Below are 24,312 nucleotides of genomic sequence, written 5' to 3'. Positions count from 1 at the left end.
AACACAAATTGGTCACAAACAAGAGGCACAGCCTCTAGGAAAAAATAATCAAAGCTCCAACAGAGAAAATGAAAAAATAACACCTTGATTTACTGTGTGAGATCTCCTAGTGAAAGACGTGCCTCTGAAAAGCATTTCTGGGAGTAACACGGAAAGATGTGAGCAATTTTGGAGACTCAGTCAGGAGGCACACAAGAGGGGAGTGGAGAAAGCTTTTTGACTGTCATCCTCTTCCTTGTGTCTGCCTCTCAGTGTAATTAATGCCAGCTAAAAGCTCCGGTGACCTTTTGGATAGATTTATGGACTTCACAGTGCAATAACTTAGTGTTTCCTTGTGCATCCATTTTCCTTACATTGACAGTTGTCATTTACAAGGTTCAAACATTGGCCTTTTATCTCCAGCATGAATTGTTTCCTTCCTACGTTGATTGCTTGGCACAGAGTTATAAATAGTCTGGTGTCATCCTCAGCAATTACACAATTCACCCTAAAGGCTTTTTGGAGAATGATATAATATTGCAGTTTTACACTTTGGAGTCATTATTTGACATATAGTAAAGCAGGTGTTATGTAGGTACGGTGTGATGGAAAGTATAGAAACCCACTGTCCTGTACAAGGTGTGGGTTAAAGTGGCATGTGTGTATTTGTACAGCTGGTGTCTGAATTATTCGTAGACCGGAGAAAAGCTCCCCTGAAAACCACAGCTGTGATTCTGTAAGTGTAATACTACTAATAGTAAGTACTTCTGGGAACATCTCTTTGCATCCTTTAAACATTAGTTTAAAACAAAAAAAGGATCTGAATGTTTTTGGATGCAATCATCTACCACGTGGCTTTGTACTGTTGTGTTTGTGAGCTTAATAAATAACTAAGAGTGAAACAAACTTTCTCATTTTTATCCATTTAGGTTCCCTTTATTTGAGTTTGAAAAATGAAAATCAGGGATTTTATGAGAAACAGACTCCAAATCAGTACTGCATGTCCTATTTTATTAAACTTATATTCTTCTTTATATTATATTCTTCTTTTTCTAGGTGAGGTTTTTTTATTTTGTTGTATTTAGCAGGTGTTGAGAAAAAACTCCTCTGGAATTGTGTAAAAGTAAAAGTTTAAACATTTTAACATTTAAAATGTTAAAATGTTCAATGTTCACCTTAAAAAAGGTGAACATTGAACATTTTAACATTTTAAGGCCAAATATAGGGTAACGTGCTTGTCCATCCCATAATATCACCGATGAGAGCGGGATTTGTTTTGTTTCAACCGGACGCGGATTGGCCCATCTATACACCCATACATGTATGTACCTTGCTTACATAAACACCACAGAAGAAGACGTATCCTAAAGAACCCATTTTAATAATGGTAAATATACAGTAATCATATTCAAATACAACACTATTAATTGTTTTTAAAATTGGAGGTGTGGTCGGTGAGTGCGCGAAAACAGAATGTAGAGACCTTTGGCTGTTAAGGTGCTAAGCGCGTTAGCATGCTAACAAGCTAACAGCGTTAGCTAGCTTGTTATGAACGCGCGAAAAGCTAGCCTTACTCTTTGCATGTAGGTCTTTGAATTTGCACCTGAGTGTTTCGTTGTTTGAAGTGACCGAGAATGACGCTTGGTTACAGTGGACTGGAGCGACCATGAACCGTTCCCCGCCAGTCCTCATCACTCATCCCGCAGTTTCCTCCCGCACATTCTGCAGAAGACGCTCCATGGGCCATGGATGTGTACTGTAAGTACATGTACCAAGGAATCAACAATCACAGCTACATTTGTGATGTGCAGTTATCCCCCAAACTACGTTTTAATCTCACTTTAAAACATATTGAAATTAAAGCTTTGGGGAAAAGTGACACACTGTTACTTACTAGTTTTTTCCTTGTGTGTTCTGTTCAGTCTGTAGTTTCTATATCCCGGTAAATATGTGTCCGCAAATCACTTCATCATGATTGAACACAGTAGGGTTGAGCTGTTGATTTGAGTCTTTTTGGGAAAGAAGCTCATGTTGTGGAGAAAATACAAGCCAAGTGCGGTATAATAGAATGGAAATGACCCGGCTGGCTGATATTTGATCAGAACAATGTCAGTGCTGCTCTGCCCGTGTAGCCTATTGTAGAGATACTTGAGTGCCACCGGTTTGCAGCAGAAAAGGCAAATGCACACCAATAGTTGTTTAATGGAAAATGACAGAAGTTAAATTTTATTTTGTCAAAAGAAACGACTATGGTTGTATTTTTACAACTACTCTAATGCTTGGACATCTGTTTTGCAAGAAAAAAAGTTAAACGTAAGCTCTTTTTTATTTCAAATGAAGATCAGATAAAAACCTCAAAGTTTTTTTTTGTGACAAGAGTTAAGATAAACCGTGAGATCTCCTTGTATCATCATCAAAGGTGGAGCATATTAATGTTTTTTTTATAAGATCATTAGGAAATTCCTTTTACTCAGAATCCCTATCAGTGATTCATATCATTTGGTTCTGTCATTTTTTCTCCGTAATTCAGATTAGTAGTTACAGGTTATATTACATTACATTACATTTCTAATTATTATGAAGAAAAATTCAATAACATACAGTAAGTCTGTATTAAGTAAAACTATTGTCTTACTCTGCATGTGCAATCATAGAACACAACTCTATTGGATAAAAAAGCCTAAAGGTGGAATGTTTTGTTCAATTGTGAGAAATAATTTTGCACACAATATGATCATCTCACTGCCGTCTGATCTCTCCCTGCTTCAGCAGAGGATTTCTATTGGCCATTAATGGTACAGTAGGACAAGGGTTGCTCAGTTCTCTGTGCTCATCAGCAGTGGTTAGTGTCATGAGTTTGTTGGGATCAGGGGCACTGCTTGAGGCGACAATGAGACATTGCTTGATTTACACCCATTATTTATTTTGTATTTTCCTCTGGGATTTGAAGGAAGAAAAAAAACTCTTGTGGCACATAATATCTATCTTGAAAGCAAATGTAGTACTTTGATTTGATTTGATGTGATTCATGGAAGGCACAGTTTGTACAGAATCTTTACAAACGGTAAAATCTTTACAAACTATTTTTATAAGGAAAAATATATGGATGATTTATGAAATACTTTGAAAACCTACAGTAAGAATGGTTTCACATCGTTTAATTTGATTTGTGTAAGTATAACTCTGCCTGCTTTAGAAGTGAACACAGGATAGAGAGATGGATCAAAGTGTTAAAGGCTCATGGGCTCAGACAGATTTTCTTTTAGAAAACTGTGTCCGTTATCCCATACGTTAACAAGTACAGACAGCTTCCTATTTGTCTCCAGTGATTGTCCACACACCTCAAACCCTTTGTGAAATTTGGGCTCCTACACAGAGCTCTCCATCTCAGTGAGTGAGTGGAGCCAGGTCCCAGGCAGACACCGTGAAATGGGCAGAGCTCTGGATCACAGAGCAGGCCAGTAAGCCCATACTATCCATAGCTGGTCCATTTACCATGGCCCATTAGTATGATCATGCTTTGCTGGTTCCACAAGCTTGCCATTCAGTCATCCTGCTGCTCCGAGAGTGTTTGACCACACTAATGTTCAAGATACTCTGTTCAGCTCACTAGGTAGCTTCAGTGCTAATAGCCTTGGGCTCCGTGGGCTAGTAATGACTACAGTCTGAACTAGATATGCAGGATTGATAGTTTTGATTAGATGGGGTCTCTTGGGGAATATGAAGCTTGGACTTATTGATTTGTTTTTTGTGAGATATTAATCATGACACCATCCACAAATTAGGGATGTCAGGCTGACGGAATTCTAATGAACAACCATTCTATTGTCTTTTAATTAACAAAATAGATGGAACCAGATCATATACAATAAAAATTGAAGAGGATGAATGATGGTGATGGTTCTCTAGTGTTGTTATGTTAAATATAAAATCAATAAAGTAAGCCTCCGTGTTTAAACCTAGATTGCAGAACAGTGCTGTGTTTGTGTAAAGAGAATGTATGTCCCCTTTCTGAACATTTCAGGTCATTAAATTAATACAGGTAATGTTGTGTAGGTAATGTGGTGATTTACTTTGTGTATAATACCAATGTACTAAAACCAAATGGTATATGTATGTGTGAACGCATGCAGAGCAGTTATGTCTGTTTGAGTGCTGCATGGATTCATTTACAGCTCATTGGGACATCATTTAAAGGACATATTTGGGTGCATGTAAGAAAGAGGCTGGTTGTTGAGCTTAAGCACATTCACTAGAAGTTTTGTATGAGTGACTAGTAGATTCAAGAGCACTATTCCTGCCATTCCGGTGATTTATTGGCCAGCTTGAGGCGCTTTGGCCTGGCTGTGCCTATCATACCGGGTCACGGGAGTCTCCCCATGCAGCCACAAAATTGCCCCACTTTGCTTAACTGAGGGCAGCTGACACATGAATCTATCCGTTGACAATGTGGTGAAACCTTGCGGGTCAAATATCAGAGCAAAGGTTTAATGTGAAAACAGATTAAAAGCCATAAAGGAAGTAAAGTGGGATTGTGTTTCTTGTGTGGGACAGGGCCATATGGGATGCAGGTTCAGGAGAGATGTCCACCATAATCTCAGCAGCACTCAGTAAATGTGTTTGAAATATAAAAAAATGTGTTTGCTATTGCACCTTTTCTTTACAGCCTACACTTGTTTCTTACCTAAATTACTCTTGTCCGTAAATAGCTTTGTCCCTGGTACACTAATTAGAGGACTAATTAGAGCAGAGGTCTCTCTCCTATTCAGTGTTGCATGAAGTGGACATGGCGTGACCTCTCATACATCTGTTGGCCCTTTATTTCACAGCTTTTGGGCTCACATGGTAGCTGTCATGAAAAATAACTCATGTTTTTTCAATTTTAAATTTTTTCATTTTTGCTTGTATCATCTTCTGTGAACAATGTTATTATATTGTTTTGCTGATTCATGATTTATTAACCTTATAGTTATAGTTAGACAATGGATTAATATATTATTATTAACATTATCTCTTTCTCTCTCTCGCTCTCGCTCTCTCTCTCTCTCTCTCTAGATATGGTGTACGTTGTATTATCTTTAGTTCTAGAAGTCTCTTCCTCTGTATTTCTTTCTCCCTGCCAACCCATCCAACCCCGAGGCTGACATAACTAGTTTTCATAATGGACCTCAAGAGGCTCCCACTTGGAGGAGCCTTGGTAATGTCACCGTCACATTGTTTATTTTTGGGCCTTGAGATCAAGGGCATGGGGGGCTTGGTGTTGGAGGGGCGCTCTCACCTTCACATTTCACAAGCACTAATTGCCCTATGAATTATTAACCTTAATGGAACGATGATGACAGGTTGCCTTGTCTTTTGCGTTCTAAGATCTTAATAAACTCCTTAAAAAAAGTAAGCAGACGTGTTCATATTTTATCATCTTTGGGGACTCTGTTCTTTTCTGTAGCAGGCTTCCTGGAAGACACACACTCAAAGTGAGCCAGGAAAAACTTATATAATGAACGTGAAGATATAATTAGTGCTTACATTTACACGCTTGGCTATGTTTTTTTGTGCAAAATGCTTTTTCCCTCCTGGCTAAGGTCTAGCTGCAGTAGAAGAAGCAGGTTCCCTGCATTCATACAAAGTACAGTGTATATAAATTGTTTTCTTCTCATGGATTTCAGTTGACATTTTGCCTTACGGAAGGGAAGAAAGAAAATCATTTGTTCATGTTTTTCAATGTTCTAGTGTAATCTCAAGTAACGTTTTTTGTAATAAATAATTCAGTATGCTTTCAATTAATAATGACTGTTTTATTATATCTACAAATGACAAGGTAAATGTCAAGAGCTGTGACTTATTTGATCTGAAATTGGATATGTACTGTATACAGACCCTAGCAAGAACAGGATAGTGTATACTAAGAAGTGGAGGTAATTGGGTTATTATTGACCAATGTTCCTGGTAAACTTTCCTTCTTGTTAAAAGATACTGGGCACTAGCTATTTTTTCCTGTAACCTTTGAGAAGGGATCTGGAGGATCTACTATAGAAGGAGGTGTTTCACCCCTGCACACTTTTGGCTTTTCAGCTTAGACCTTGTTATCCACAATGTTGAGTAAAGTCAGTGTTTGGTTTTCTTGCTGGAACCAGGCCAGGTTGGAGTGTCATTTTATAAATGGCCTGCTTCTGTGATAAATGTTCTCCTGTTTTAGGATCAGGACCCTGAGACTGTAATGCTCTGGGATAAGGCTATTCATAGAGGAAACTAAACAGTCGCATCCAGTAGCAGTAGAGAAACCTACCTACCATGGCACTATCCCTATTGAACCTTTCAAATTACATTTAATCATGCACCCAATATCTTAAATAAGTATATGTATACACTTCTCATGCGGCCTAAAAACTTTAGCAAATTGAATAAAACACTCATAGGAAGAGCAACAGAAGAAAACAGTGAAACAGAAAAACTTAAAAACAATCTTTTGAAAACACCACAAAATGTTGACTGCAGACACTAAAAACACCTGGATACTGTAGCTGTCATTGGTGCTGAGAATGGTAATTCTCACCTGGCGTCACATGTTTAGGTCAGCGTAATAGCCCTAAACAATAGTGTGACGTCAAATGTTGTTTTTACTAACTGTTTTATACTCTTCAATCCTACATATACAACGTACAGTATGTGTTTGTTCGTACGCTATGGTATACGTGTGTTATTATCTGTCTGATGCTGTTCAAAAGTGGGTTTGAATAACTTGGAGTCTGAACCTTTTCGTGCTGACTCTGCAAACCGTAGGTCAGCTGTCTCTGCTGAGTCCCATTTTGGATTGTTCAGCTCCCTGGTGTCCCCCTGCAGCCACACCAGTCACTAGGCCCATATAATTCCTGCTGACAAGTCACAGGGACGTCTTTGTAATTTAAGATGTAATTCCCTTTTCCTTGGAGCCGTATAAAATCTATATTGCAACCCTAAACAATAGAGGCTTTCGTGTAAGCCACACCTTGCTCCTTTTTATGTATGCAGGGAGATATTAGAGAGATGTGCAGTGGCAAGCAGTTGTTTCCAAAAAGGCCAAGCAGCAATAAAGTGGAATGAGCCCGTGTTACCGGTCATCCTGGTGGAGCTAGTTATAACCTTTTTTATGCTGTACAGTATTCCCTTTCTGACTGTGCTGTAAATCGTGTTCATATCATCCACACTGTGTGGCAATGTATGCACTTTTTTGCAGTTTAAAGGATAAGGCATGAGTATTTGCAGGGTGAAGGGCTTTCAAAGTTTCTAATTTTTACAATTTAATAAATCTAGTTTTTTCGTTAATGATAGTCAGCGCCTTCACTACTATACAAAGTGATAATCTTTTGTTAAGATGATCTCATCGTACATATGTATTTATTTAGAGCACTGGATACAGATTCATGTCACATAAGTGAAATAATCATTGTTATTATTTTTTTGCTGGTAATTTATCATTTGCCAGACAAAATGTCAAAAGCATTGAATTTCAATTTGGTATTGTTCTGCAGTAAGGCTAATTATGCATGTCTAAGTCTCCAGCTACCGTAACAATTTGTGCTTATGAGGCTGCTCATTGTGGCAGCTCCATGTGTCTGCTGCTGCAGAGGCTCCAGGCATTATTCCACTTCAGCCTGACACCAGTGTCTCTTCCAATTCCATCTCATTGCATTAGTCATTAAGCTCGGCACTGACACCACCCATCATATCATAGCCTTAATCATATCTGAGTTCCACTGTGTGTATATGAGCATATCATTAACACACACTTCCATTTTTCTCTGTCCCTCCCTGTCCGTACATTTGCTCTCACTTTGTTTTCTGGTACAGATTTGACCCTGTGTTTCATCCATCACACTGTGGTGTCCAGGTATCTGGGTAGTGACAAATGATATTCATTTTATAGAGATTCATTCATAATCATTTCCAGTGCCTTGTATGCAAAATTATTCATACTTAGGGCAGGTTGCTGGGGTGATGGAGGTTACTAACAGTGAAGCTGTGCGAAGGAGGGGGGCTCCAACATTCAGAAAAAGTCTACTATTAGCCATCCACTGGAGCAGGGAGATATGGTATTGGTGGGATTTTTCTATCTCCTGTCTCCTGGGGTAATGATGAGGGAAGTCGGGCCAGCCACACTGATTACAGAATGTGTGTGTAGGTGTGTGTGTGTAGGTAATAGCTTGTCTGAACTTTGCTGAGCTGGTGATTACAGACACCCTGTCACCCATCTAATAGACAGGTCTGGTAGGTGAAACCAGGTCCCATTTGCAGCCAGGTCCCATTTGTACATGTATGTGTGTATACTGCAAACTTGCACATGCTTGCAGACACATACATTAAGAGTGCAGTGCATATGTGTGCAGAAATGAACCAATGAGAAAACTTTTGCCCAGTAGTAATTTGTTTTCAATTTTTTTTACAGTATATGATAAAATGACGACTTCTTCCACAGATGAGCAGATAAATAGGGGGAAATTCTTAATAATTTACTGTTCCACTTGGGTCTCATGGTTCCCACTGTACTGTACATCCATAGCAGCAGTTGCTGTGTATGCTGATTGGGTAGCCACTACAAACTGGAAGCTCGGGAGGCCTAAAGTCTGCTTTACCCTCAGTTCACATTTGTGTGCTGCAGGTGCCTACTGTATCTATGACAACAGGGATCTTGGCACTTCCTCAAGCTATGGTGGATTAACCCTATCTGTAATATACTCCATTTTCAAAGCCTGACGGATGCTTGTCACACCCAGAGTCCTCAGGAGACACCATGGTCTTCTGCAATCAGAGGTTTATATGGAATTAACACAGCTGGAGTTGACAGGGAATGACAGCTGCCGAGTCCCAACTGGGACCCACTTTAGCAGGATGAAGGCATTTTTACTCGTTCTTTCTTCGTTGTTTATGATTCACAGCGATGTTCGTTCCCTGGTCACTCCGGTCCCTGGAGAGAGAGGAGATCTTGTGTTGGTTCACCACACTACCATGACAAGATGTTACTGCAGAATTACATATAATTACAGGAACATGTCAGCAGTTGAGTGGAGTGGCTGTAACTAGGAATTGCCACTAATGACTAGTTTCATAGTTACTTACTTTTAGCTATTGGATGTTTCACAGCCTGTAAGTGGGCTGTGTAACTTACACTAAGACTGTTGTGGCATTTCACTGCCCTCCCCTTCTTTTCCCCATAGGCACTCAGTGACCGCAGGTAACAGTCCTCTTCAAATGCCTGTGAACTTTTACATTGTTTTACAAGGTGAAAGATAGGAAGTGAGGATAATTAACAATGCAGTGATGTGACGTGCTATAAAATATAACCTATAGCTCCGAAGGTACTGTATGTTCTTTCAGCTGCCTCGATAGTAAATGTCAGCTATGGTTCAGCCATTGTTTTTCCACAGCAACAAAAGTGGCCACAGTGTAAGCTCTCTACACTACATGTCATAATGGCCACTGTTAAAACCTACTGTCAGTTACTTACTGTACATGGTTCATAATAAATTCTGGCCTTTAAGTGAACAACTTATCAAAGGCAAAATGTGTGAGATTTATATGAGGGTAAAATTCATCCTCTTACTTAAATATATGCATATACATTTTTAAATGGATGCATAAACCTGTTTCTGCTCAGCCATGTAAATTTCATTTACCTGTACATACTGTATCTGTTGCATAGTTGATATCTTCACAATTTTCTTCTGATTGTCTGCAAAGGTTTAGAAACAAAGACATGACGATCTGCATTTGTGTTGTACAGTGTATGTTGCAGTACAGAACTGTTTGGTGAGTTAAAGGAGAATATGTGGAGCACTGTTTTTCTCTACTTTTATTTTGTTTCATGTGTATAAGTTGTTTACTCAGTTTGGCTGGATCCACTATTTCCTAACAAAGTCCTTTCTACACCATAAATGCCAGCATGAATACTAAAAAGGTTTCTTAACTAGGATCTGTTTTAATGTTGAGGACAGTATCTGAGGTTGCAGCCAGGCTTACGACCTTAGATATGTTTTATATACAGTATATATACTCTAATTGCAGTATGTATATATTCTTCATTATCCATTATAATAAAAGATGTAACAGAGATGGTTCATATCTGAGTACATAAACTCAACAGTCCTGAACTAACCAGGCATCTGTCCAGTAAATGCAACTTCTAAATTCAATGCCCTCAATGCAAGTGGCAGGTCTGTCCTATTAAAAAGGTCTCCCCTCCCCTGTCTTTGTCTCTGTGTAAACAGATCTTTAAAAGGCGATGAGGTTGCCTGGCCCGTGCTGCTTTATCTGCAAAGTTACGATTGTCTGGAGAAGATGACCCCAAGCTATTGATTTGTGATCCCTTATGTGAACACAAACACACACACACACACACACACACACACACACACACACACACACACACACACACACACACACACACACTTTCTCTGTTTGGCTTAGTGTCACTCTTCTTTTGGCCTTCTAAAAGGTTATTTGTAGCCAGCCCATGAGATTTACAGACAGAAGAAAAAAAATCTGTCTGGAAAAACTTGCATCTATGTTTCCATAAGGGCATGTGGGCAGGTATGAAACGGTTGCGGGAGAAGCTAACTAACTGGGCATTTGCCATGGCACAGCGTCTTTTTCTCTGCAACCTTGCCATTTCTTGTCACTTTGCAGAGGCTTGACTATGTCAAGTCAATGTCAAATTTAAATGTTAATAGAATCTTAAATTATTCACCATGCATTTTAGCCCATCTGACCTCTTCCCTGGCTCCAAATGACTTCTCCATATAAATTTATAATGGTAAAATACGGGCTTGTCCTGACTTCAAGGTTTGTGTGTGTGTGTGTGTGTGTGTGTGTGTGTGTGTGTGTGTGTGTGTGTGTGTGTGTGTGTGTGTGTACACACACACACATACACACATAGAGTGTGTATATATATATATATATATATATATATATATATATATATATATATATATATATATATATATATATATATATATATATATATATATATATATATATATATATATATATAATAGTATACAGGAACATATATATATCAGCCACTTCAGTTATGTTCCGGTGGTACATCCCGTGCAAGGGATGCAAGGGATATCCCGTGCAAGGGATATCCCGTATCCCGTATCCCCTTGCACGGGATATATACATATATATAGCGTATATCAGCTCATTGGTGAAGTGGCTGATCTCAACAAATCCTACCAATGGCTTGAAAGGGCTGGGCTGAAGGACAGCACAGAGGTACTCATCCTGGCTGCACAGGAGCAGGCCCTGAGCACCAGAGCCATAGAGGCCCAGATCTACCACACCAGACAAGACCCAAGGTGTAGACTGTGCAAAGAGGCCCCAGAGACGGTCCAGCACATAACTGCAGGGTGTAAGATGCTGGCAGGCAAAGCATACATGGAACGCCATAACCAAGTGGCTGGCATAGTATACAGGAACATCTGCGCGGAGTATGGACTGGAAACCCCAAGGTCAAAGTGGGAAACACCTCCCAAGGTGGTGGAGAACGAGCGAGCCAAGATCCTGTGGGACTTCCAGATACAGACAGACAGAATGGTAATGGCGAACCAACCAGACATTGTGGTGGTGGACAAAGAGCAGAGGAAAGCCATAGTGGTGGATGTGGCAATACCAAGCGATGGCAACATCAGGAAAAAGGAACATGAGAAACTAGAGAAATACCAAGGGCTCAGAGAAGAACTGGAGAAGGCTTGGAAGGTGAAGGCCACAGTGGTGCCTGTGGTGATCGGAGCACTAGGGGCTGTGACCCCCAAACTGGAGGAGTGGCTACGACAGATCCCTGGAAAAACATCCGAAATCTCAGTCCAGAAAAGTGCAGTCCTAGGAACAGCAAGGATACTGCGCAGAACCCTCAAGCTCCCTGGCCTCTGGTAGAGGACCCGAGCTTGGAAAGTGGATGAGACCACCCGCGGAGGGTGAGAATAGAGTGTGTATATATATATAAATAATATATAATATATATCGTTATATATGTAACGAATCCCCGTTAGGGCAAATAGGCATCCAGTGTGGGTCCTTGGGCAAGACCCTTCAAGCTACCGCCTACCTCATATCATGAGAGACAATGAACCACATGAGATACCGGCTCAGACGTCGCCCGGTCTAACAAGGTCTGCGTCAGGTGTTGGGGAACCAGAGCACCTTGACAAGAAGTGGGCTACTGGAACAAGAAAGAAATGGCTGAGATGCGAGAACAAGGCTCTGTTGGAATGCTACTACTCAAGTAACCCTAGTCAGAGGGGCTACATGCAAAGAATGTGCGGTGAATGGGAACGGAGAAACCCACATTCAAGGCTGACGGCGAAGCAACTAGTAGCTCAGTGTTCCAACATCCACAAACGGCAACTGCTATCACAATTTGAGATTGACGAGATACAACACAAATGCTACGGCAAGGGGGAGCCAGGACGCCAGGTCAGAGGGGAGGTTTCACCATCTCCCCAACCGGAAATTGGGTATGAAGCCTCAATAAGCACAGATACGCTGAGCGAGGCAGCGACTGACCTGAAAGATAAGATCATGGCGAGATTGAACAGGCAACCCCGAACCCCACTACAACGGCTAAGTGAAGTACCATCAGAAAGTCTCATGGAAGATGTGAATGCAGCATTGAGAGCGATCCCTACCACAACAATCACAGAAACCAATGAGCTGATATACGCTTCAGCATCAGTGATCCTAGAGGTGCTTGGCCATAAGAGCAACCATGGGAGCCATGAGAAACAATACCCACCATGGAAACGAAGGTTGGAGGCAAAAATCAAGGCAGCTCGGAGGGAAGTGAGCCAAATGACAGAGGCCCAGAGAGGTGCAATGAAAAGACCGATGCCCAAGAAGTACAGCCAGATGCCAATACCTGAAGCACTCGAAACTGCCAAGCAAAGGCTACAAGCCTTGGCCAGCCGCCTAAAGAGATACACCAGAGATAACGAAGCCAGACGAATAAACCGGCTGTTCGCAACACAACCTGCGAAAGTGTACTCTCAATGGCAGGGTAATAACAGCAGAGCAGACCCACCAAGGCTGGAAACTGAACAGTACTGGAAAGGGATATGGGAGAGGGAGGCATCACACAACAACAATGCACAGTGGCTGGTGGATCTGAGGGAAGACCACAGCAACCTCCCTGAACAGAACCCAGTGACTATCACAGTGGCAGGCATCCAACAAAGAGTCTCAGGTATGAAAAACTGGACAGCACCCGGCCCTGACATGATCCACGCCTACTGGCTAAAGAAACTCACTGCAATCCATGAGCGCCTGGCAGCACAAATGAACCAGCTGCTAAGGGATGGGACTCACCCTGAATGGCTAACCAAAGGTCGAACGATCCTGATAATGAAGGATCCCTCAAAGGGTACTGTCCCATCCAACTACCGGCCAATAACCTGTCTCTCCACAACATGGAAGCTCATGTCAGGCATCATCGCTGCTAAGATAAGTGGGCACATGGGTCAATACATGAGCGATGCACAGAAGGGCATTGGTAAGGATACCAGAGGAGCCAAACACCAACTCCTGGTAGACAGAACAGTTGCCCAAGACTGCAGAGCGCGACACACCAACCTGTGCACAGCCTGGATCGACTACAAGAAAGCCTATGACTCAATGCCACACACATGGATCACTGAATGCTTGGAGGTGTACAACATCAACAGAACTCTAAGGGCCTTCATTGCAAACTCGATGAGGTTGTGGAAAACCACACTTGAAGCCAATGGCAAGCCACTTGCCCAAGTATCCATCAAATGTGGCATATACCAAGGAGATGCACTGTCCCCACTGCTGTTCTGCATAGGTCTGAACCCCCTCAGCCAAATAATAAACAAGACTGGCTATGGATACCGACTCCGGAACGGGGCCACCATAAGTCACCTCCTCTACATGGACGACATCAAGCTGTATGCTAAGAATGAGCGAGACATCGACTCGCTGATCCACACCACAAGGATCTACAGCTCAGACATCGGGATGTCATTCGGGCTCGAGAAATGTGGGAGGATGGTGACAAAGAGAGGCAAGGTAATCCACACAGAAGGGGTCTCACTCCCAGAAGGAAGAATAGCAGACATTGAGGACAACTACAAGTACCTTGGAATACCACAGGCGAATGGCAACCTTGAACAGGCAACAAGGAATGCGGCAACAGCCAAATACCTCCAACGAGTAAGGCAAGTCCTAAGAAGCCAGCTCAATGGCAAGAACAAATCCCAGGCAATAAACAGCTACGCCCTGCCAGTGATCAGATACCCTGCAGGAATAATAAGGTGGCAAAAGGAAGAGATACAGACCACACATGTTAAGACACGAAAGCTCCTCACCATGCATGGAGGGTTCCACCCCAAATCCAGCACCCTGAGACTATACGCTAGCCGCAAGGAAGGAGGCCGAGGACTAGTGAGCGTAAGAGCCACTATCCGGGATGAAACATCCAAGATCCATAAGTACATCAAGGATAAGGCCCCGACAGATGACGTGCTGAGTGAATGTCTCAGGCAGTGGAGCACAGAGGATGAGATGCTGGAAGAAGGACCATCATGGGAGGACAAGCCCTTACACGGGATGTACCACCGAAACATAACTGAAGTGGCTGATCTCAACAAATCCTACCAATGGCTTGAAAGGGCCGGGCTGAAGGACAGCACAGAGGCACTCATCCTGGCTGCACAGGAGCAGGCCCTGAGCACCAGAGCCATAGAGGCCCAGATCTACCACACCAGACAAGACCCAAGGTGTAGACTGTGCAAAGAGGCCCCTGAGACGGTCCAGCACATAACTGCAGGGTGTAAGATGCTGGCAGGGAAAGCATACATGGAACGCCATAACCAAGTGGCTGGCATAGTATACAGGAACATCTGCGCGGAGTATGGACTGGAAACCCCAAGATCAAAGTGGGAAACACCTCCCAAGGTGGTAGAGAACGAGCGAGCCAAGATCCTGTGGGACTTCCAGATCCAGACTGACAGAATGGTAATGGCGAACCAACCAGACATTGTGGTGGTGGACAAAGAGCAGAGGAAAGCCGTAGTGGTGGATGTGGCAATACCAAGCGATGGCAACATCAGGAAAAAGGAACATGAGAAACTAGAGAAATACCAAGGGCTCAGAGAAGAACTGGAGAAGGCTTGGAAGGTGAAGGCCACAGTGGTGCCTGTGGTGATCGGAGCACTAGGGGCTGTGACCCCCAAACTGGAGGAGTGGCTACAACAGATCCCTGGAAAAACATCCGAAATCTCAGTCCAGAAAAGTGCAGTCCTAGGAACAGCAAGGATACTGCGCAGAACCCTCAAGCTCCCTGGCCTCTGGTAGAGGACCCGAGCTTGGAAAGTGAATGAGACCACCCGCGGAGGGTGAAAATAGAGTGTGTGTATATATATATATATATATATATATATATATATATATATATATATATATATATATATATATATATATATATATATATATATATATATAGTTTTTTACACACTAATCCTGACCAGTAATCACTCTGGTTCACTGGCTAATTCTAGTTAAAGGGAGGTGGAACTTTACTTTGCTAAAAGCTTATACAAAGCGATGCCACAGCACATGTTAACTGTGAACTCACCACTAGGGCAGTTACATGTATGTGTCTGGATCCTGAACAATCTCCAGACTTCAAGCTTGTCCAATTTTCCATAACGAACATGGCCGCGCTTCTGGATTTGTGGTATTGAAAATACAGATTTTTGCAGAATAAAAAAAATGTCACTTATTTAACAGCTCCAGTTTTCATTGTAGTGACACTGTGACTTTTCTCCTGAACTTCCAGTGTGCTAACTTACCAGAACCTTTCTTTCAAAGTCACATGATGGCAGTGCTACAGGGCAGATGGCACCTTTGCAGATATTATTGTTAAACATTTCAGATGACAAGTCTTAAATCCCAATATTGCAGTGACCTTTTGAAGCGCTCTATAATCATTTCAGTATTATTTCCAGATTCCAGCGCTGGGTTTACTGTTTGTGCTGTTGTCAGTTACCAAAACAAACAGAGCAGAGCCAACATTTTTTTAAATGTCTTACTGTAGAGGCAGTAAAAAAAGGTGGACAGAGATGTTTTATTTTTTGGTTAAAGCACAATACAGTTGTTAACGAGCAAGGTGTTTTTATTAGGAGGTGTCATAGGTGAGGTGAAGCAGTTTACTGTGAATGAGCCAGTGGCATCTTCTCAGAACAATCTTTTGTTATTACAGAAAAAAAAAGCAAAGATTTCAATTAAATCGCCATGAAATAATTTATCACTTTTATTTGTCTCCAGTATCTGGCTTGTTGTTCAGCCTGGAGCTCTGCGAATAAACACAGACGAGGAAGTGCAAGGGATTGGATCCATAATGGCAGCAGCAGTGGGTAAGATTCTCATGTGTTCCAGATGTTATGATTAGACATAATGGCCTTTTTTAAATGGCAAATGAGGCTGTGGCCATAAACTATTAAGCTATGTGTAAGTAATGCATGCTAAACATCTATTATGTAATCATAGGCCTGGGCACCATATGTAAAATCAAGTCTTTTGATATCCTCACTACAAGAAAATGATAGCGAATGTGGCAGGCGCCATCATTCTTACACCCATCTGTTCCATCGCATAATCGCATCGATTGGCCAATCCTCAAGCAATAACACACGCACAAACACCTGCTCATACAAAAACTATAGGCATCTGTTGCTAAAGACTATACAATTATTACAGTTTGGAGATACACATCTCATTGGATTTGTTGAATCTACTGGAGCTTAATTCTGCAGCGGAATACAAAAAACTGTTAAGTGATGTTTCACTGGGATGCAGACAAATAATGACAAGTGCTTTGTAACCGGTCAGACCTGTGCTTTGACATTTGGGATTCTTCGACCAGATGCTCAAAAATGCTTTAGCACATGTCTGCAACTTTATAATACATACAGTAGACAAGCTGCATCCCTTTGTATTTGTCTAAACCTTGACAATGTTTCCCTAGTCTTTCATATGCATGCTTTATGAAACCACATGTCACTCCAAGTGCAGTTGGTGTGCTGCAGTGTCTATTTGAGTCTTTAAAATATGTGACAAGGTTTGAAAACAACAAAGCCCCCACACTTCAATCAAGGAAATAAAAACACATACTGAAAGGCGGACATGCCCACATAGGCAGAAACGCACATGCACGTCCCCGCGCACATGCTCGCAGTCATACACAAAGGACACGTAAAAATAGAGGAAGATGGGTTATCAAACAAAAAACGCCACGTTTAGCTGGATGAGACTGTTCAGCAGTAGTCTGTGTGTGTGTTTCTTCCCTGAGGCACAGTCATTTAACAACTGATAACCAAAAGCGGACGGCCAAATATTAGTTTTCTCCATCTCCCCCAGTACATACAGTAACTAAAGGGGTTCCCACTCTCCCTCCTTTTCCCATTCCCTCTCCTACGCCTACACTCATTACCTCTGCAGGATTGATGTTTTCTTTTGATAAAGCACCAAGGCAATATCCCATGGATTTACGAATTAATAAAATATGAAGGACGTTAATATGCACAGCATTTGCTTTTTGCTATTATTGCACAGGGGCTGGTGAAGCCCCTCACTTGCCCAATCTGGCAATCACGCTCCAGGTAAACTGTGGCCTCTCTGCCCCAGTCGGGCGGGAGGGGAGCACCGCTGACAAGACTTCAAACAGCTCCCTGAAGGACATTAAAGGGCAGGTTAAGACACAAGCAGCGCGTGTCTCTGCATCTATGACCTCATAGATTTAATGCAAATGATGCTCAGAGAAACCAAGAATCATTTTGTTTTGATACATCTGCTTCAAAAATGTCAGTAGTGATCAATAAGGTTTTAATTTGAGATGAGTACTTTTGTCATAATGCTCTATACTATTCTACATGTTAAAATAAATATTCCAATGGAGCTGTTTAATTTATGTATATTTCTTAATTATTTAGATATATAGTACTATTAGCATATAGTGGGTAGCACTGGGTCCTCACAGCTAGAAGGGCAGCTGTAGTTTGCATATTCCACCCATACCTACTGTATGAAACCTTTGAGTTAAACATGCTTTTTTTCCCCAGTCTAAAGGCATCCAGTTAGATTAATTAACGGCTCTACTGTAAATTGCCCATAGATGTGAATGGTTGTCTGTCAGCTCAGTAAAAGTCTCGTGACCTGTCCAGGGTGTGCCCTGCCTCCTGCCTAATGACAGCTGGGACTGGCTTCTGTGAAACCCATAACCTTTACGAGCAAAGCAATTAAGATAGTGGATGGACGTATGTTAGCATATATTATGTTAGTGTAGCAGGAGTTATGAGCAGCTCATTACAAGTAACAAATAGCTAAATAAAATTAAAAATAGGAACTTCTGTCATTTGGAAACAATGAACTGAGTAAGTTCATTAACCAATTTCTATTAACCAAAGCTAATACATAAACATAAATAATAAGTGAATGTGTAACTGTAGATGTATAACCTAATTATAAGAGTTATAGTATGAATGGATTACATCGTTAGGGACCCTTTGTATGAACCACAGCATAGAAATACAGCTGCACAATGTCTTAAGAAAATGATGACATACTTGCTTATTATCCTCTGCCTCTGCAAAATATTAAGATGCAATTAATTTAGAGTTTAAAATCTTACAAAGGGTGATATTTATTTAAAACCACGTCTTTCTTTGTTTTCAGAAGGCACCCTGTGTCTCTCTCATCATTGCATAGGTTGTCCAGCACTGTGGCTCCAGGTGGGTTTGCCTGACAGTCTTTAAACATGACAGATAAGAGAGAATAATTAATTTATCAGAGCAGGCCAGGCTTTAATCCCTGGTGTCCTGGTGATAAGGGAAGGCTTCTTCTCCCCTGATTCCTCTGCCGATACGGGCTTTTTCCTTGGCGGTTTCCCGTTAATAAGCCTGTCAAAGAGGCATACGACTCTGGGCTCTGTCCCGTACAGGTTATCTTGCTGCCACACGTTCCCATCTCCTCCCTGACAGCCGACAGCAACCGGGTCGCTGGGCCTTTGAAACCCTGGGAGAGCAGGGACTGTGGGCGTCTCTCTGAGGCGGCGCTGTCATTTAAACCAGTTAATTCAAACATCAGGTGGGTCCAAACCCACAGGAGATACCAGAGAAAAAAGCACAAAGCCAAGACAGACCAATGACCAGGGCAGACTTTCACAAATTTTTTTTTAAATAATCTCTTTCAACGCAATTAAATATGCAGCCAAGTTAATGAAGCTGATTGGTTGTTTGCAATATTGGAGATGTGGGGCCATGTATCATCCAGCCATAAGATGAAGTTTAAGCTCGGATGGAAGAGTAATGCGATTTTGTTGAAACAGTTTGTGCTATATAGTGCAGCCTTGGTGCAGTACTCAGCTTTAGTTCCAATAGGAGAAGATGTATAAACTACTGTTTATGCTGGATGTGTTGAAAAATCTGTCAGTCTAAAGGAGTTGCACAATATTTCTTTTCGACGATATTAAGGCATTAAGAAGGAAATGCAATACATTTAAGCTAAATCTTGAGGACCTAGTGTGATTATACTCCACATAATAGATGCAACAATGATAGTGGCTCATTTAGCTTTTAATTTGGAGGCTGAGTGGCCTGCAGAGTGGGTGAGGAGGACGACGTGTGGATCTCGGGGGAGCAGCTGGATTTGTGCTACGTAGCAGTGTGTGTGGTGGCCTCCACTGCACCGTGGTCCTTCATCTTCTCCCTGAAGCCTCACCTATTTACAGGCTGGCCGAATGCATTATCATATTTTATGTGGATAATAAAATTCACAAAGATGTTGCACTTTTCAAGAGAACTGCGTGTGAAATTTTATTTGCATGCACATTTTGTATAGAAACACACGTGTAAAGGTGAAATTTGAACATTTGGTCACTGCTATTTGAAATGTTTGACTATATAGTATATTATTTTTTAATCTAGTCCTCAATACTTTACTGTTTCATTATTGATGTTGTGTAACCGTCTTTTTTTTTTTTTTGAACCAGTAGACCAGTTTACGCAAAACAATCAAGCCAAGGTCAGTGCTGAATGATTTACTTTGTGTCTGTCTTCTGGCTAACTGGAGCACTTCAACTTTTTCGATCTGTCCAACCCAGGAGAAAAAAAAAAACATTGAGCCAATGCTTCTCCTTATCTCTTTCGCTCTTCTAATCTCCTGTGAGCGGCAGGAGTGGAAGCAAAGGGGCTGTCATTGTCCAGGGATGTGAACCTGCAACCTTTTCAATTTCACCCCACACTTCAAAGCCCTTCCGCCTGGACGATCGCACGTCCCGGACAAAGGTGCCATTTGCTTTTCATTTCCTCAACAATAAGAGAGGAAAAAGTATTGTATATTGTAATGTTCCCTCACCTTTCTGACATCAGCAGAATTGAGGTGCAGGCAAAAGATCAATACAAATTAAAAGTAAATACAAAAAAGAGAGAAGAAGAATAGGAAATACGTTACCATGTTTGGCTTTTCCTGGCTTCTCAGTGCTATTGTGATTTGCTCAAGAGATGACAGGAAAGGAGGGGAAAAGAATTTGAAACTTAAAATCCCGAGCGCTTTTATTGCTATTGTTTCAGAGCAATCACATTTAAAAGTGAAATTCTTTTAGTAATAGTGTCGTTTGAAGGCCGTATTGTCTGTTTTCACTTACTGTGAATTTACGGTCCCACATCTACTGTAGCATTCTTCATATGCACTGGTTTTACTGGGTTCCAGCTGTGTGGTTATTGTACTGGAGAAGCTGTTTCACCTTGTGCAGTGAGCCACACTACTGCATGTTAAGATGTATCGCGACATTCTTTCCACATTTCCCATAGACATTTCAGTGTTCACCTTTTCATTTGTCTTTCCTGGCATCTTCTCCTCACCTGCATTAGAGGGAAAATGCAATGCGATACATTACAGTACCAATATCTACACAACATTAAGCAAATTACATCTGCTTGGCAACATGTTCCAGTGTCTAAGCACACCTCATGGCGTGGTTGGTGGCCTCACATCGATCAAACGCAGCAGCACTGCCAGGACTGGGTAGTAGGCTGCTTGTAAAATGCCTGTTCTTGGTGAATGTGCTTTTTCAGACACTACTATCTCCTTAACAGTCCTGGAGTTAGAATTACAGTTAGTAATAGTAGTACAGTATGTTTGGAATTTAAGTTTACTTGCATAGGTTGTAATTAAGAACGACATCCCATTCCTTAAGAGTGCCTAGTATGGAGTCAGTAGAGAATCTATAGCCTCTGAAGAGAAGCTTTCATGCCATTTGTGAACTTGTGGCAGCCTTTGTCCATTCATATCGTAACTGGAGACTCATCGTAAAGGCATTGTAAGGTACAGAATGTACAGAATAACCGATACCACCATAGGATAAAACAAGGTAGGTTCATCTGGTGGTTGATCAATCCTGGGGATGTCTTTTAACATTTGCACATGACTAATACCTGACTGGTCAGTTTAATCTCCCAGACACTCAAAGTGAATACATTAGTAATGCTTTTCTGTCATACAGATGGGATATTGGAACAAAAAGAAAAGAAAAATTTTCTTCTAAATGAATACATTGTGTTATATTGGGCTCAATTTATCTAGTGTTTGGACTTGCATTTATTTGTCTAAAAGCAAGGAACATTCTCATACAGTAGAGTAATTTACTAAGGTCTGAATTCTAAAAGGAATGACTTCGCTCTGCCGTTGTCCAGTTTGTACAGTGACATCATGAACAGCATCTTGTGTGACGCAGTGCCATTTGGACTGTTATTACTTCTCCTGCAAACATATCTGAGTCAAGACATCGGATTACAATCAGTACAAATTAAAAACAAATAAAGGATGCAGAAGGAAACAGAAGGCAAAGCTCTGGATCTATTATGCTCTGATTTATAGATCAGTGATCCATAGCAGGTTGGGTCAGTGAGCTAGTGAGTGTGCATTCTAGCAGCCTCATTGCAAACTTACCTGCCAGTCAATAACCTATTTAATTTAATGTCACAGCCTATATGGGCAAGGCATATTGACAAGCTGCTGAATGCACGTTCGAGAGGCCCCCAGCTGCAAGTGCCAGATAAACTGCTTTTGAAAAATTCAATTTTGCTTCCGTGGATGCCCCTGGGTCTTTATAAATTATTCAATCCTCCGCCCAATAACACGTGGGGTAAAACTTATAGTTGAGGAGTGATTTTTGAGGGTGATCGGTTGTTGATCACCCCCCCCCCAGATCACTAATCATTACTATTCCTACATTACATCTAATTCCCATCTATGGGAAAGCTTCCTTCCCTCATACTGTAGATGACTCTCCTTTGTGATTGTTTTAGAACAGAAGATCTGCTGTAACTTTTCAACATTTAATAAAGTGGATCGCTGCTCCAATGTGTTATGCTGCAGATTGACACTATTAAAATAACCTGCTTTGCTCTTTGAAAACCATATTCACTTAGCGGTAAATGTTGAAGAGGTATGATGGCACTGTTTGAACTCTTGACAACAAAATCAAATGTTGGCATACAAATCTACTGATGCATCCTTGTGTGCATTTCAAACACTCCATTGGTTAGACGACATCTGAAGGTGACTTCCTCTACAAGTCAACATTTTTGATGCCTCTGTCCTGTCGCAGTCAATAAGCCATTTAATCTTAGTGCTCAGCCGGGTCGATGTGGCCGATGTCATGTCCGGAGCTTATTGTAGATGAGACGGGGGTTCTGGCCAGACCTGATAAACCATTCATTTCCTTGAGCTCTTTTGTCTTCCATTTGGTTCAGAGAAAAGAGCTCTTGGCCTATTTCAATCATGGATGCCTCTCTTTAATGAGCTGCTTTAATCCTGCGCTGCGAACACAGCTCGCCTTTCGGCATGACGAAAATGTACTAGATTAGAGGATTACTCATGTTTTGTATTCATGTACTAATTTGTGAACACAAGCCATTCTAGGAATCCCGTGCAAAACAATGAGATTTGAAGTTGGGGTCAGTTTTCCTATCAAAAGCTTGCATTGTCATTGCTACAGCTGGGTGATTCACCCTGCAGGTATTTGTACCTATATCTTCTTTGGAAAGCTTTCAGACCCCTCCCTTTTTTAGGTAGGGGTCTTTATACATAGGTAAAGACAACATCTCTCCACAAACATATAACATGCAGTACACATTATTAGGCAGAAAAATGCCTAATAACTAAAAATACTTAATAATGAAAGAGTAAGATTTCAGTAATCCCACTAATGGTATTTTCCACTTATGCAATGGAAAGACGAAAACTTTTGAGAAACGCTCTTTTCTTTCTATTTGATTATTTTTTTGAGGGCTGAGTAAATGAGTCTAGTTCACTTTTGTTGCTGATCAGTACAGTGTACCTCTGACTTTTCACCCTTTGATTTGTATACATCTACACGTAGGGCTCCTCACATTCAAAAAATTGTCTGATTTAGTTTCAGTTCATTCAAATGCAACCTGTGTAACGTAATTCTGCAACCCCCTCTTCAACTAGACAGTTTATAATGTGCTGCATCTCGGGTCTAACAGAGAGAGTGCTCAAATACATTTTTATTAATTTACAGTATTTCATGGCATTTGACCACAATGCAGAATTATTTCTGAATTTCTAAATGTGTGAAAATCAAAATAGCTTCTACACACTGTTTTTGCATTTGAACCCAGCATTGAAATTGAAATGTTTATTGTTTTCACAGCATTCAAATTAATGTTTAAAATTTAAATGTATTTATCTAAATGTGACGGCCCTAAGAGTAATGCATAGAGATATGAATGTTAATTCAAATGGATGACTTTTCAAGAAAGAAAGTGAATTGTGTGGCTGAAAGATCAGGTCTTTAGTTGTTTTTGTGGGAAACAATCAGTGTGAGGGGTGTTGGTGGGCAGACAAAGTGCAGCGGGACGCCTCCCAGGCTCCTCAGGATCCAGGCACAGAACATCTCAGTAAATGCGGTCAGACAGATGAGGCTCTACTCGGAGCGCTACCTCCCAAGGGCAGAGTGACATTTTCTGGGGACAATATGGGACTGCAGTGACATAGAAAACATTTCCCTCCCCCCTGACACACTGCAGTTCTGTGGCCCCTCTCTATCTCTCCATCCTTCCCTCCATTTCCTGCTCTCTTCCTCTCTGCTAATTTCCCTGGTCCTGAGTGCTGCAGTAACTGCCTCCTGCCTTTTCGTTCTGTTACAGGTCAAAAGACTTGGCAAAGTTCCAAAAGCCTGGTGGCATTATACCAGGACGTGAAATGAATGAAAATGTGAGTGGGTTCAACAAAAGAAAATGATTACAGACAGAAAGGGTA

General features: G+C 41.4%; 1 protein-coding gene across 3 annotated transcripts in view; it reads left to right on the top strand.

Annotated features, from left to right (window-relative positions):
* Positions 1-1,264: 1,264 nt before the first annotated feature.
* plxna2 (plexin A2) overlaps positions 1,265-24,312 on the top strand; it is a 182,234-nt gene continuing 159,186 nt past the window's right edge. For 2 of the 3 annotated variants that reach the window (XM_029157357.3, XM_055510096.1), the window contains exons 1-3: positions 1,265-1,366; positions 1,631-1,737; positions 16,297-16,385. The gene's annotated coding sequence lies outside the window, so the exon portion shown is untranslated. Of the gene's footprint in view, positions 1,367-1,589; positions 1,738-16,296; positions 16,386-24,312 lie in introns of those variants that run through there. The other variant, XM_055510098.1, reaches the window with a different exon arrangement.

Source organism: Betta splendens, chromosome 7 (assembly GCF_900634795.4).
Source record: "Betta splendens chromosome 7, fBetSpl5.4, whole genome shotgun sequence".
Classification (NCBI taxonomy): Eukaryota; Metazoa; Chordata; class Actinopteri; order Anabantiformes; family Osphronemidae; genus Betta; species Betta splendens.
Note: the sequence above shows the minus strand (reverse complement) of the source record. Positions and strands in the feature narration are given on the sequence as shown.